Source organism: Dasypus novemcinctus, chromosome 27, assembly GCF_030445035.2.
Source record: "Dasypus novemcinctus isolate mDasNov1 chromosome 27, mDasNov1.1.hap2, whole genome shotgun sequence".
Taxonomy (NCBI): domain Eukaryota; kingdom Metazoa; phylum Chordata; class Mammalia; order Cingulata; family Dasypodidae; genus Dasypus; species Dasypus novemcinctus.
The window spans coordinates 15747636-15761123 of record NC_080699.1 but is presented as its reverse complement, the minus strand read 5'-3'; positions in this window follow the sequence as shown (position 1 = coordinate 15761123).

Below are 13488 nucleotides of genomic sequence, written 5' to 3'. Positions count from 1 at the left end.
CATTGAGTACAATGCCAGCTGTGTGTTTTTCATACATGCATTTTACCATGTTAAAAAGCTTCCTTATATTCCTATCTTTTGGAGAGTTTTAATCAAGAAAGGATGTCGTATTTTGTCAAATGCCTTTTTTGTGTCAATCAAGAGAATCATGTGATTTTTTCCTTCAATTTATTAAAGTGGTTTATTACACTAATTGATTTTCTTGTGTACCTTTTGCAATTTATTCCATTCTTTTCCTTGTTTTATTGTACTGTCTAGGGCTTTCTTAAAAGAGTGAGGGTAAAAATCCATTCCTTGATCATGATTTTAGGAGAAAAGTGTTCAGGTTTCCCCATTAAATATGATGTTAGTTATAGATTTTTGATAGTTGTCTTTTATCACATTGATGAAGTTTCCTTCTTCCTAGTCTGATGAGTATTTTGTCATGCATGGAGGCATGAATTTTGTCAAATGCCTTTTCTGCATCCATTGATGACTACTAGTTTTTCTCCTTTATTCTTTTAACATGTTGAATTGCATTGACTACTTTTTAAAATGTTAAGCTAATACATTATAGGGATAAATCTTACATGGACATAATGTATTTATGTTTTTAATACATTCATGGATTTTATTTTTTTCTGTTTTGTTAGTACCCTTTACAATTATGTTCATGGGGAATATTGATCTTTAATTATTTTTATCTATAATTTATATTCAGATTTTCATAATAAGGCTATGCTGATATCATAATTATATTGGTTTGGTACCTTCCTCTGCTTGAGATTCACAACTATGCTTTTTGTCAAGAAAATGCCTGCATGCAGAAAGCTGAGGTAAACGCAGGGATCACTCACACATCTTGTTGTCTTGATTATCATGGTCTTACACTGCCTGTTGCTCAAGATTGAAGACATCCTTATATTTTTTCCTAGTTTCAAATTTTTTTTTATAGGAGGAGGATAAGTATGATATAAGTTACTATATCATGTTTGAAAGCAGAAGACCTGCCATGAATTTTTAGAGAATTTTTTTCAGAATTGTTTAGTATACTTGGTATTATATATGACTCACCGAAGTAATGCAACCATGTTTTTACAGCTTAAGAATAAAGTTCAGGGAAGCGGACTTGGCCCAGTGGTTAGGGCATCCGTCTACCATATGGAAGGTTTGCAGTTCAAACCCTGGGCCTCCTTGACCCATGTGGTGATGCGTGCAAGGAGTGCCCTGCTATGCAAGTGTGTCCCCTGCATAAGGGAAACCCATGCACAAGGAGTGTGCCCCATAAGGAGAGCTGCCCAGCACAAAAGAAAGTGCAGCCTGCCCAGGAATGGTGCCGCACACATGGAGAGCTGACACAGCAAGATGACGCAACAAAAAGAAACACAGATTCCCATGCTGCTGACAACAACAGAAGCAGACAAAGAAGATGACACAGCAAATAGACACAGAGAACAGACAACCGGGGTGGGGGGAGGGGGGGAGTGGAGAGAAAAATAAATAAATAAATCTTTTTTTTAAAAAAAAGAATAAAGTTCAGAAAAATGGATGTGACAGGGGGATCTGCCCTTAGAAAAAACTGGGGTGTAAATAATGGATGTTAAAAAATTATGAACGTTAGAAAAGAGGTGAAATAGGGATAGGGTACCTCACTGGGGATGCTCATTTAATGCAAAAAATAGTTATTCAACAGGTAATATATGTAAAACATTATGTCAGTCTCTTCTATTGGTTTGAAGGAAGAAGTATGAGAAGAAATGAAGGAAATAGGAATATGAAACAAAAATAAGACATGCACATATGCTAGACTCTTAAATATTTATACTTACTAAGTGCCACGAAATTAATTGATTGGTTTGTTTATTCAATTTGTAAGTACTTTTAAGCATTGACTTTGTGTCATGTGCTCTGCTAGATTTGGAGATACAATAACAAATATTGATGAATGAGCATTACATGTACACTCAGTAATTCATAAACTAATGGAAACTAGAACATTTCCCACTTGGTTCATATTCAATCTACTTATAATTTCTTTTGTTTCTTTTTGCCAATGGCTTCCTTACCACAAAGTTTTAATTCTTTTATCAAGACCACAAAACCCATTACACAGGTGTTCTATTCAAGCTTCTTGACAGAAGATCTGGAAAATTATAATTTGGGCTAAAATGAATTAAATTTAATTTAATCATATATTTAATGTGGTTCTGAATCCTAATTTATATATATATAAATTAAGTAGATGAAACTTCCAGGTAGGATGTGGTAGATCAGAGTGGACCAATGTTCTCATTGCACAAATAGAAAAATCTAGTTGATGTATGAAGTCTTATTTTTAAAGATACCAGAGAGCTACAGAAACAATGAAGAGGAGTTAAACTAAAATTCCAGATGGCGAGAGCTGTTCTAAGTCTTCTGTGATTGAGGACAATAGTTCTTTAAGGTTCTCAATAAAAGTCCAGGGCAGAGTAAGATCCTCAACATGGCAACATAAGATATCTGATGGAAAAATCTCTGCTTGAAATAAACAAATAAAAGGATAAATTCCACTTGTCTAGAATTCTGGAGGATGATAGAGACTGGAAAAGGACTTCACAACACTGAATCAAAGAAAAAGAAAAATAATCTCCAAGATCAGGTAGGAAATTTTCCATCCCCAACCCTCCAGTCTGGGCACCTTCCCTTTATTCAGTTCTGAACAACTTGGAAGTCTTGCAGAGGCAGCATGAACAGGGTCCCTCCTGCCACAGATACAGACTATAGAGCCACTCATAGCAGTGAGTTAGAACTCCATACATATGCAGAGACAGGGACCCAAGTTCTCAGAGCCTCAGGGAAGACACAAGCCGCTGAGTCGTGCTGCATACAAAAGGTTATCTATCAGCGGAGAGAGACTGCAGCAGAACTGGTATTAAGAGCTCCACACACAACTACCACACCATGGAGCCTAGAGTGCCTACAACTGAAAGCAGGAGGATTGCATCCACTATCCATGTGGAATCTAAACCCCCTCTTGACATAGATGTGGAATGGACACAACCAAGCCAAGGTTCACAGGAAGGAGGAATACAGTAAGGATCAGAGTGGACTTAATGATATTCTATTCACGAACTATTGTGGTTAATAATGGAGAAAATGTGGCATTGATGTGGAAAAAGTGGCCATGGTGGCTGCTGGGTGCGGGGAAGGGGAGGAAGAGAAGAGATGTGGAGGCATTCTTGGGACTTGGAGTTGGCCTGGGTTGCCGGATGTTGTATGTCTTTCCATGGCCCACTGGATGGAACCTGGGAAAGTGTGGGCTATGGTGTGGAACACAGGGTATGGGGTGCAGCGATGCCCGGAGATGTACTCACCAGATGCAATGGATGTGACATGATGATGGGGGAGAGTGTTATTGGGGGTGGGGGGGTGGGGGGGCGAATGGGGACCTCATATTTTTTTAATATAATATCTAATATCTTTTTAAAAAATGAATAAATTGAGTAGAATTTGGAAAAAAAAAAAAGAGCTCCACACATTCAATCTAGTTTCTATTAGCTGGACCACCCAAGTGCAAAATGGACTTTACTGGATAGACCCAACTTTCTGGATTGACCCACTTTGGGTTCCTGGGATGGGATACTCTAACTAGGAAGAAAACAAAGGAAGAGAAGTCTCACAGAAAAAAAAAGTGTGCATGTGACTAAACTGCTGTAAAATGGGATTGATCCCAGAAGTGAAAAGTGTAAGGAAAAGGGACACTGAGTGAGGGAGAAAATTTAAATAAGTCATAGGAGCTGGGGATAAATTTCTGTATGCACATACACACAAACAGAACAGATCATGGTTCCAGGAAAAGGAACAGAAGAAAGAAGGCTTTCTCCTGGAGGTGAAACAATTACACAAATAGTGCGATCTTAAAAATTGTACTACATATTCAGGGCAAGATCAGATGAAGAAGAGCTGGGAAATCTGAATAAGTTCAAAACAGACTACTCTAAAGGTCCAGAATAAGTTGGACCATGAGTCAAAGAAGAGCTTTAACACTAAGCCAATCAACAATAAAACCCTAGACAAAAGGGAGAGACTGACCTTCAGAGTTAACATATCTAAATAATCAGATGCCCAGACATGAAAAATTACAAGCCACACTAAGAAACAGGAAGATATGACTCAGTCAAGGGAATAAATTCAAATGTCAGAGGAGACACAGAATTTGGAACAACTAATCAAAAATGTTCAAACCAATCTCCTAAATCAATAAAAAGAGATGAAGGAAAATATGGATATAGAGATAAAGGATATTAAGAAGACAATGTGTGAGGATAAAGAATTTGAAAGTGTAAAAAGAGAAAACAAATTATGGGAATGAAAGGAACAACAGTACAGATTAAAATACACTACAGGCATACAACATCAGATTTGAATAAACAGAAGAAAGAATCAGTGAACCAGAAGACAAGACAATTGAAGTCATACAGTCATAAGAACAGCTAGAAAAACTAGGAAAAATTGAGCAGTATCTCAGGGATTTGAGTGGCAGCATGAAACACTGAAACATACATATCATGAATGTCCCCCAAAGGAGAAGACAAGGGAAAGGGACAGAAAGAATATTTGAGGAAATAATGGCCAAAACCCCAACTCTTATGAAAGCATAAATATAAATGTCCAAGAAGCACAGAATACTCCAAACAGAAACCTAGTAGACCTACTCTTAGACACATACTATTCATGTCAAACACCAAAGATAAAAAGAGAATTCTGAAAGCAGCAAGAAAAAATTGATTCATCCCATACACAGGATCCTCAAAAAGACTGAGTGCTGACTTCTCATGAAGACTTCTTGGAGGCAAGAAGGCAGTTGTATGATACATTTAAGGTACTGAAAGAGAAAAACTGCCAACCTGAAATACTTTATTTGGCAAAATTGTCCTTCATAAATGAGGGAGAGTTTAAAATATTCTTAGATAAACAGAAACTGAGATAGTTTGTCAACAAAAGAATCCTACAAGAATTATAAAAGGGAGTTTTACAGCTTGATGGAACAGACAGGGGAGAGTAGCTTGGATTAGTGTGAAGAAATAAAGATATTCAGTAATGGTAAAATTAAAGGGCAAATGCAAACCTAATAGTCTTGTATCCTCGATATGCAACTCTACTATGTAAATCATATGAAAGTCAGACCAGCAGAAAACTCAGTCTACATATAATAACAGGAGTTAAAAATGCTTTTTGACCTGAATCAAGGGGGAAATGGAAAGGACAAATGAGTTTATATGGCTATGAGTCTCTAAAAAAGAGCCGGGAGGTTATCAGAGGGGTCACCTTTATGCACACCTCAGCAGAATCCCAGAGACAGATAAAGTAGATACAACCCCTGTATTGGTTCTTCTGAGGGGTACAGAGACCCACAGGTTCTCTGGTCATGGCAGATGGAGTTCAATGCCATGTCAGTTGGCCCTACTTTGGAGTTTGTGTTTCTTTGTGATGGAGCTGGACTCAGATGTGATCTTTGTTCACAAGCCTCTCCTGTTACTTTTACTGGAACTGTAGTTGGTGCTGGGGTTTAATGTATACCAGGGGACCTGAATCTCTGGACTGACCATGTGATAGCCAGGCCCTGAGCCTCAAAAGACTTCAGCTCCTACACTCTGGTTTATTGGACTTATCTCACTCAGCTAACATGGAGGTGAAGAAGGTCAACCACCACACCAGGGAGCCAAGAGTGCCTAAAACTGAAAGCAGGAGAATTGCATCCAGCATCCATGTGGAATCTAAGCCCCCTCTTGATATACATGTGGAGTGGACACAACAAATCCAAGGTCCACAGGATGGAGGAATAGAGTATGGATTAGAGTGGATTTACTGATATTCTATTCTTGAACTATTGTGATTAGTAATTGAAGAAAATGTGGCATTGGTGTGGAGAAAGTGGCCATGGTGGCTGCTGGGGGTGGGGAATGGTAGGAAGAGATGAGATGTGGAGGCATTTTTGGGACTTGGAGTTGTCCCGGGTGGTGCTGCAGGGACATTACTGGACGTTGTATGTCCTCCCATGGCCCACTGGATGGAACGTGGGAGAGTGTGGGCTATGATATGGACCATTGACCATGAGGTGCAACGATGCTTAGAGATGTATTCACCAAATGCAATGAATGTCTCATGATGATGGAGGAGAATATTGCTATGGGGGAAGGAGTAGGGTGAGGAGGGTGGGGGGTATATGGGGACCTCATATTTTTCTAATGTAATATTAAAAAAATTAATAAAGACAAAAAAAGAAAAAGAAAAAGGCATATTTTCTGATAATGGACACATAAAATATGAAGAGGGAATATGAGACAAAAGCAACATAGAGGGGAAACAAGGATATGGGAGCAGAGAATGTGTATGCTATTGAAGCTCTTAATAAGTTGGTATCTTTTCAAATTAGTAGGTTATAGATGTAGGTTGCATAATACAAACCCTGGGGTAACCATGAAGAAAGTATTTTTAAAAATTTACAGAAACAAGAGACTTCTGGGGAAGATGGTGGGTTAGAGAGCTCCAGGACTCAGTCCTTCCATCAAAACAATTATTAAACATATAGAACCTGTCTGAAATAACTATTTTGAAACTCTAGATGACAGAATAACACTGTACAGCATCCAGTGAAGAGTGAGAGGAAGGGGTTGATACATTATAGTAAAGAACTGCAAATTTTCCTCTCTATGCAGTGGATACCAGCACCCATTTCCACTCTCACAGGCTCTTTGGAGACTACCTGCACACCTTCAAGGGTCCCTGGCATTGTTTTAGCTGGGAAAGACCAAATTGGAAAAGACTTTTTTGGGGTGACCCTTCTCCTGGAATTTGCCCTCCAGGCAAAAGCTACGTGAGACAATGAAAGAAGTGTAATAAACTGTAGAAGGTAGAGGTGCATAGTCTGGGACAAAGCCCTGCTGGCTTCAAGTACCTAGGAGAGAGAGATTTGTCCCCAAGAAACAGAGGGGACAACAAAACTCCTATAAACAGGGAAACTCCAAAACAACTAAGAAGCAAAACTCAGGACAAGACAGAGGACCAGAAAGAAAGGGAAAACAATACACGCAGCATTCAGCTTAGACAGACGTCACTGATGCAGGTGGGGGCTGAAGCTCAAGAAAATCTCTGTCTTATCAGCAGCTGGTTAGAAAAACAGGAAAGAGATATACCAGGAAGTAAGTCCCAGAGCTAACATTTATTTTTCAAAATTAGTAAACTTTATTTCATCTTCAAAAAATAAAGTAACAGACAAAAGGCAACTTAACAAATTACGGAAGAATTACTTTAAAATATACTGTCCAAGCATATTTATCTTATTTAATCCTAAAAACAAACTCAATTGTTTCTATAGTGCTCAGAAAGAATAATAAATGATCACAGATTGGTTAAATGACACTATCAAGTTCTCCTTATTAATGAAAAAAAAAAGATGCTTGATCATATTCACATCTCATAAAACTTTTTTTGACCTTTAGCATTGACATAGTACCTTCTTTACCCTTGCTTAAAAAATTACAATATTAATGATAACTATACTCTGTAAGTTTCATTAGTTGTATTTTTCCCATGTATCACCTTATTCTTAACACCTTGGAATATAGTTACATTCTTGTATTTGTATTGACATTTTAAAATACTAAAATGTACATTGTGCATCGAAAGAGTAGAAGACAACTAAAGAGACAGGATATGATGGCTCATTCAAAGAAAGAGGACAAAAATATAGAAAACACCAATGAAAAAGAGAGAATGTGGACATAAAAAACAAAGCCTTTAAAAATGATCTTTAATGAGATGTGGAGCCGGTTTCGGGAGTCGAGTTGTCCTGGGTGGTGCTTCACGGACAATTACGGGACATTGTAGATCCCCCCAGGGCCCACTGGATGGAACGTGGGAGAGTGTGGGCTATGATGTGGACCATTGACTATGGGGTGCAGTGATGCTCAGAGATGTACTTACCAGGTGCAATGGATGTGTCACGATGATGGGAGCGAGTGTTGCTGTGGGGGGAGTGGGGGGTGGGGGCGGTGGGGTTAAATAGGACCTCATATTTTTTTAATGTAATTTTTAAAAATAAATAAATAATTAAAAAAAAAAGATGAAGAATGAATGAAGGGGTCGAATTAGAATAACAGGATAAAAGAGGGGCTCTCCTACTCTCAAGTTTTCAATTCTGAATAAATGCTCTGTGGAACAAGCAAAAAAAAAAAGATCTTTAAAAGCTTAAGGAGACAAAAGAAATTACAGAGGAAGAACTATAGGATATTGGGAAAACAATATGAGTCTAAATAAAGAGAGAAATTTTAATAAGGAATCAAACAGAACGATTGGAGTTAAAGACCGCAGTAACTGAGATGAAAAATGCCCATATGCCCATTTTTCATTTCAGGGTTTCAAGAGCAGAACAGAGTTGGCAGGAGGGAAAAAAAACAAAACAAAATAGCAAACATGAAGAGAAGAAATTAAGCAGATTGAGGAATAGAAAGAAAAAAGAAGTAATAAAAGCAAAAAAGAGCCTAAGCCAGTTAGCCTGTATTAGTCAGGGTTCTCTAGGGAAACGGAATCAACAAGGGATATCTGTCAATAGTAAGACATTTATCAGAGTCTCTCACAACCGTAGGGATGCACAAGTCCAGGTTCTTTAGGCAGGCTGCAACCAGGAGCTCCGATGAAAGTCCAATGAAGATTCTTGATGAGTTCTGGGAGATCCTGGCTGTTGAAAGAAGAGCTCAGAAATTCTCTCTCAATGCTGGAATCACTTCCCCTTTTAAGGCATTCAGCTGATTGGGTTAAGTGTCACTCTTGCTGATGGCAATCTCCCTGACTGGTATAATTACAACCAGCTATCTATGATTTACCACTGCAGTAAAGTCAATGGTGACTCTAAAGTCCATAAATGCCCTTGTACCACAGTTAGCCCAGTGCTTGCTTGACCAAACAATTGGGCACAATTACCTGGCCAAATTGACACAATAGCCTAACCATCACAGACACCATCAAGGAGCATTATGAGAGTCCCAGAAAGAGAAGAAAGAGAGAAAGGGGCAGAAAGAATAGTCAAGGAAGTAATCACAGATTTAATGCAATCTTGATAAAATATTCCACCAGCATTAAAGAAAAAACTGAAAACATGATCATTAAATTTATTTGGAAGGGTAAGGAGTCTTGAATAGCCAGAAAATCATAAAAAGGAAAAGCGAACCCTCATCTCCAGACTTTAAATCATAATACCTATAGTGGTAAAAACAGCATGGTATAGACCTAAAGAAAGACCCAATAGACCAATGGAACCAAATTGATGGTTCAGAAACAGACGTTCACAGTTATGGTCAAGTGATTTTTGGCTAGCCTGTCAAACTCACACAGCTCGGGCAAAGGACACACCACACTGTGGTGTGTTGATGGAATTCTGCACATGTGCATGATTGTTTTATACGTTTACAACTTCTGTCATAAAAATATATTTAAAAAATAATAATAAGGTGGGTTGGGGGAAAACACATGGAATGTGAGATAAGGACTATGATTAGTAGTAAGATTTTGACAATATTCTTTCATAATTTATAACAAACATCTCATGACAATGCAAGGTGTTGGTAGAGGATTGATGTATGAAACCCCTGTATGATGTTATACGTTTGCTTTGCAAGTTCACAACTTTTACTACATACTTAATTGTTTATGTATGTTCATATACAAATGATATAAAGATAATAAGAGAATTGGTTGGGGGAAAATACTGTTTAGTGTAATATTTTGACAATGCTCTTTAATCATTAGTTAAAAAGGGTTAACAACAATGCAAGTTATTGGTGGTAGGGTGAGTTATGAGAGTCCTGTATGATGTTATATATGTTTGTTTTGTAAGTTCACAACTATTATTATACACTTATTGTGTGATTACACAATGGTAGAAAATATTTGGAAACTACATATCTGATTAAGGATTGATAACCAGTATATATAAAGTAATCCTTCAACTTAAAAACAAAACAAAACAAAAAATCAAACAACCCATTAAAAAATCGGCAAAGGACTTGATCTTTCCAAACAAATGGCCAGAAAGTACATGAAAATATGCTCAACGTCAACCATATGAGAAATGCATATCAAAACCAAAATGAGATACAATTTCACACAATAGAATGGCTATTAAAAACAGAGAAAAAAACAGGTTTTGAAGAGGATGCAGAGAAATGAGTACACTCACTCGTTGGTGGCAACATAAAATGGTGCAGTTGCTATGGAAGTCTGGCGGTTCTGCAGAAAGCTAAGTATAGAGCTATCATATGACCCAGCAATCCCACTACTAGTTATATACCCAAAAGAATTAAATGCAGGATCTAGGGCACATATTTGCATACCAATGTTTATAGCAGCATTATTCACAATTGCCACAAGATGGAAGCAACCCAAGTTTCCATCAACCAATGAATGGGTAAATAAAATGTGGTATATGCATACAATGGAATATTATTCAGCCATAAAAGGGAATGAATTCCTGATACATGTGACAACATAGATCGGCCTTAATGATATCATGTTGAGTGAAATAAGCCAGACACATTAGCACAAATATTGTTTGATGTCACTGATTTTAAATGATTGAATAAGAAAACTCAGAGTCAAAATCTAGAATATTGGTTACCAGGGAATGGGGTGGGGATAGGGAATGGGAAGTTAAGACTTATAAAGTACAGGGTTCTTTTGGAATGAAGGAAATATTTTGGTAATGGATGGTAGTGATGGTAACACAACATCATGAATGTAATTAATAGCACTGAACTATATATATGAATATGATTAAATGGGGAAATGCTAGATTGTACATATAGCAACAATATAACAATAAAAATTCATGTAACTATACTATACAAAGAGTGAATCTTAAGTTAAACCTGAACTTTAAGTAATAGTACAATTATAAAAATATGCTATCATCACTTGTAACAAATGTACCATACCAATGCAAGGTGTTGATGGAGGGGTGGTATATGGGAATGTTTTATTTTATGCATGATTTTTCTGTAAACACACAACTTCTTTAACAAAAGAAAAATATATACAGATAAAGATATAAGAAAGGGATCAGTCAGATACATCACAAAAGATGAACTATAAGGACAGGAGTTTGCAATAAAGGAAAAGACAGGCACAAAAGCTACAACACATAAAAACCAAAGGGCAAAAGGTTTAAAGTTAGTACTGCCTTTGCAGTAATAACACTGAGTGTTAATAGAGTAAACTTCCCAATCAAAAGATACAGATTAGCAGAATGGATATAAACCATGATCCATCTATATGTTGTTTACAACAGAATCATCTAAGATACAAAGACACAAACAGGTTGGGTGTGAAAGGATGGAAAAAAATATTCCACACGAATAATAACAAAAGCAAAAAGGTAGAAATTGTATCACTGATGTGGAGACAGTGTCCACGGTAGTTGCTGAGGGAAGGCAGAGGGAAGAAGAGAAGTGATGTGGGGGCATTTTCAGGACCTGGAGTTGTCCTAAATGATATTGCAGGGACTGATGCTGGACATTATATATCCTACCATAACCCACTGAATGTACAGGGGGAGAGTGTACACTACAATATAAGCTATAATCCATACGGTGCAGCAGTGCTCCAAAATGTATTCACCAAATGTAATGCATGTGTCACAATGATGAAAAAGGTTGTTGATGTGGATGGAGTGGGAGGGGGGTGAAATGGGGGAGTGGAGTGTGGGGCATATGGGAACCTCTCCTCTTAAGTTTTTTAATGTAACTTTTTTTGTGTGATCTATGTATCTTTTAAAAAAAAGACCATTAAAAAATAAGTTTAAAAAAAAGGTAGGGGTGCTATACTAAGTTTGGACAAAGTAGATTTTAATAAAAAAATTGTTAGAAGAGATAGAGCAGGTACTGTATATTAATAAAAGCGTCCATTTACCAAGAAGAAGTAACAATGATCAAGAATTATGCACCTAATCATAGTGGCCTAAAATACAAAAGGAAAACACTGACAAAACTGAAGGAAGACATAGACATCTCTACAATAATATTTGGCACTTCAGCACACCACTCTCTTCAATAGATAGAACATTTAGACAGAGGATCAATAAGCAAACAGAGAACCTGAATAATATGATAAAGGAACTAGAACTAACAGACATTTACAGAATATTGCATCCCCAAACACCAGGATATACATTCTTCTCAAGGGCACATGGATCTTTCTCCTGGGTTACAAAACAAGTCTCAGTAAGTTAAAAAGATTGAAATTATACAAAGCTTCTTCTCTGATCACATGGAATGAAGCTGAACTCAATAATAGACAGAGAACTGGAAAATCACCAAAGATATGGAAGTTAAACTCTTAGAAGTCCTAAACTCTTAGTCAAAGAAGAAATTACAAGGGAAATCAATAAATATCTTGAGACAAATGAAAATGAGGACACAACATATCAAAACTTATGTGATGCAGTGAAGGCAGTGCTGAGGGAAATTTCTAGCCTTCAATGCTTACATTAAAAAAGAAGAGAGGGCTAAAATCAAAGCCCTAACTGTACACTTGGAGGAACTAAAAATAAGAAAAAAGAACAGCAAACTATACCCAAAGCAAGCAGAAGGGAAGAAATAACAAAGGTTGCAACAGAAACAAATGAAATTGAGTATAAGAAAATCAATAGAGAGCGTTAACAAACCAAAAGTTGGTTCTCCAAAAAGATCAATAAAATTGACAAACCCTTAGCTGGACTGACCAGAGAAAAACAGAGAAGGCGCAAATAAATAAAATCAGAAATGAGAGGGGGCACATTCCTACTGACTCCACAGAAATAAAAAGGATCATAAGAGGACACTATGAACAACAAATTAGATGAAATGGACAAATTCCTAGAAACACATGAATGACATACACAGAAGCTCTCAATAGACCAATTATAAGTAAAGAGATTGAACCAGTCATCAAAAACCTTTCAACAAAGAAAAGCCCAGGACCAGATGACTTCTCAGGGGACTTCGACCAAACATTCCAAGACTTAACACCAATTCCATTCAAACTTTTAAAGACAAAAATTGAAGAGGAAGGAACTAACTCATTCTTAGAGGCCAACTGCACCCTCATTCCAAAACCTGATAAAGATACTACAAGAAAAGAACATTACAGATCAATTTCTCTTATACAAAAATCATCAACAAAATACTAGCAAATTGAATCCAACAGCACATTAAAAGAATTGTACATCATGAGCAAGTGCATACACAGACAAAAAAGGATAGCATAAGCAAACTCACAGATTCTAAAATATATATAACCAGGGGTAAGGCATGGGGAGTTAATGATTAATTAGTACAGAATTTCTATTTAGGCTGATTGTAAAGTTTTGGAAATGGATGTTGGTGATGGTAGCACAATATTGTGAGTATAATTAACAGCACTGAATTATATTTGTGACCATGGTTAAAAGGGAATATTTTAGGTCACATATAGATTACCAGAATAAAAATTAAAGGA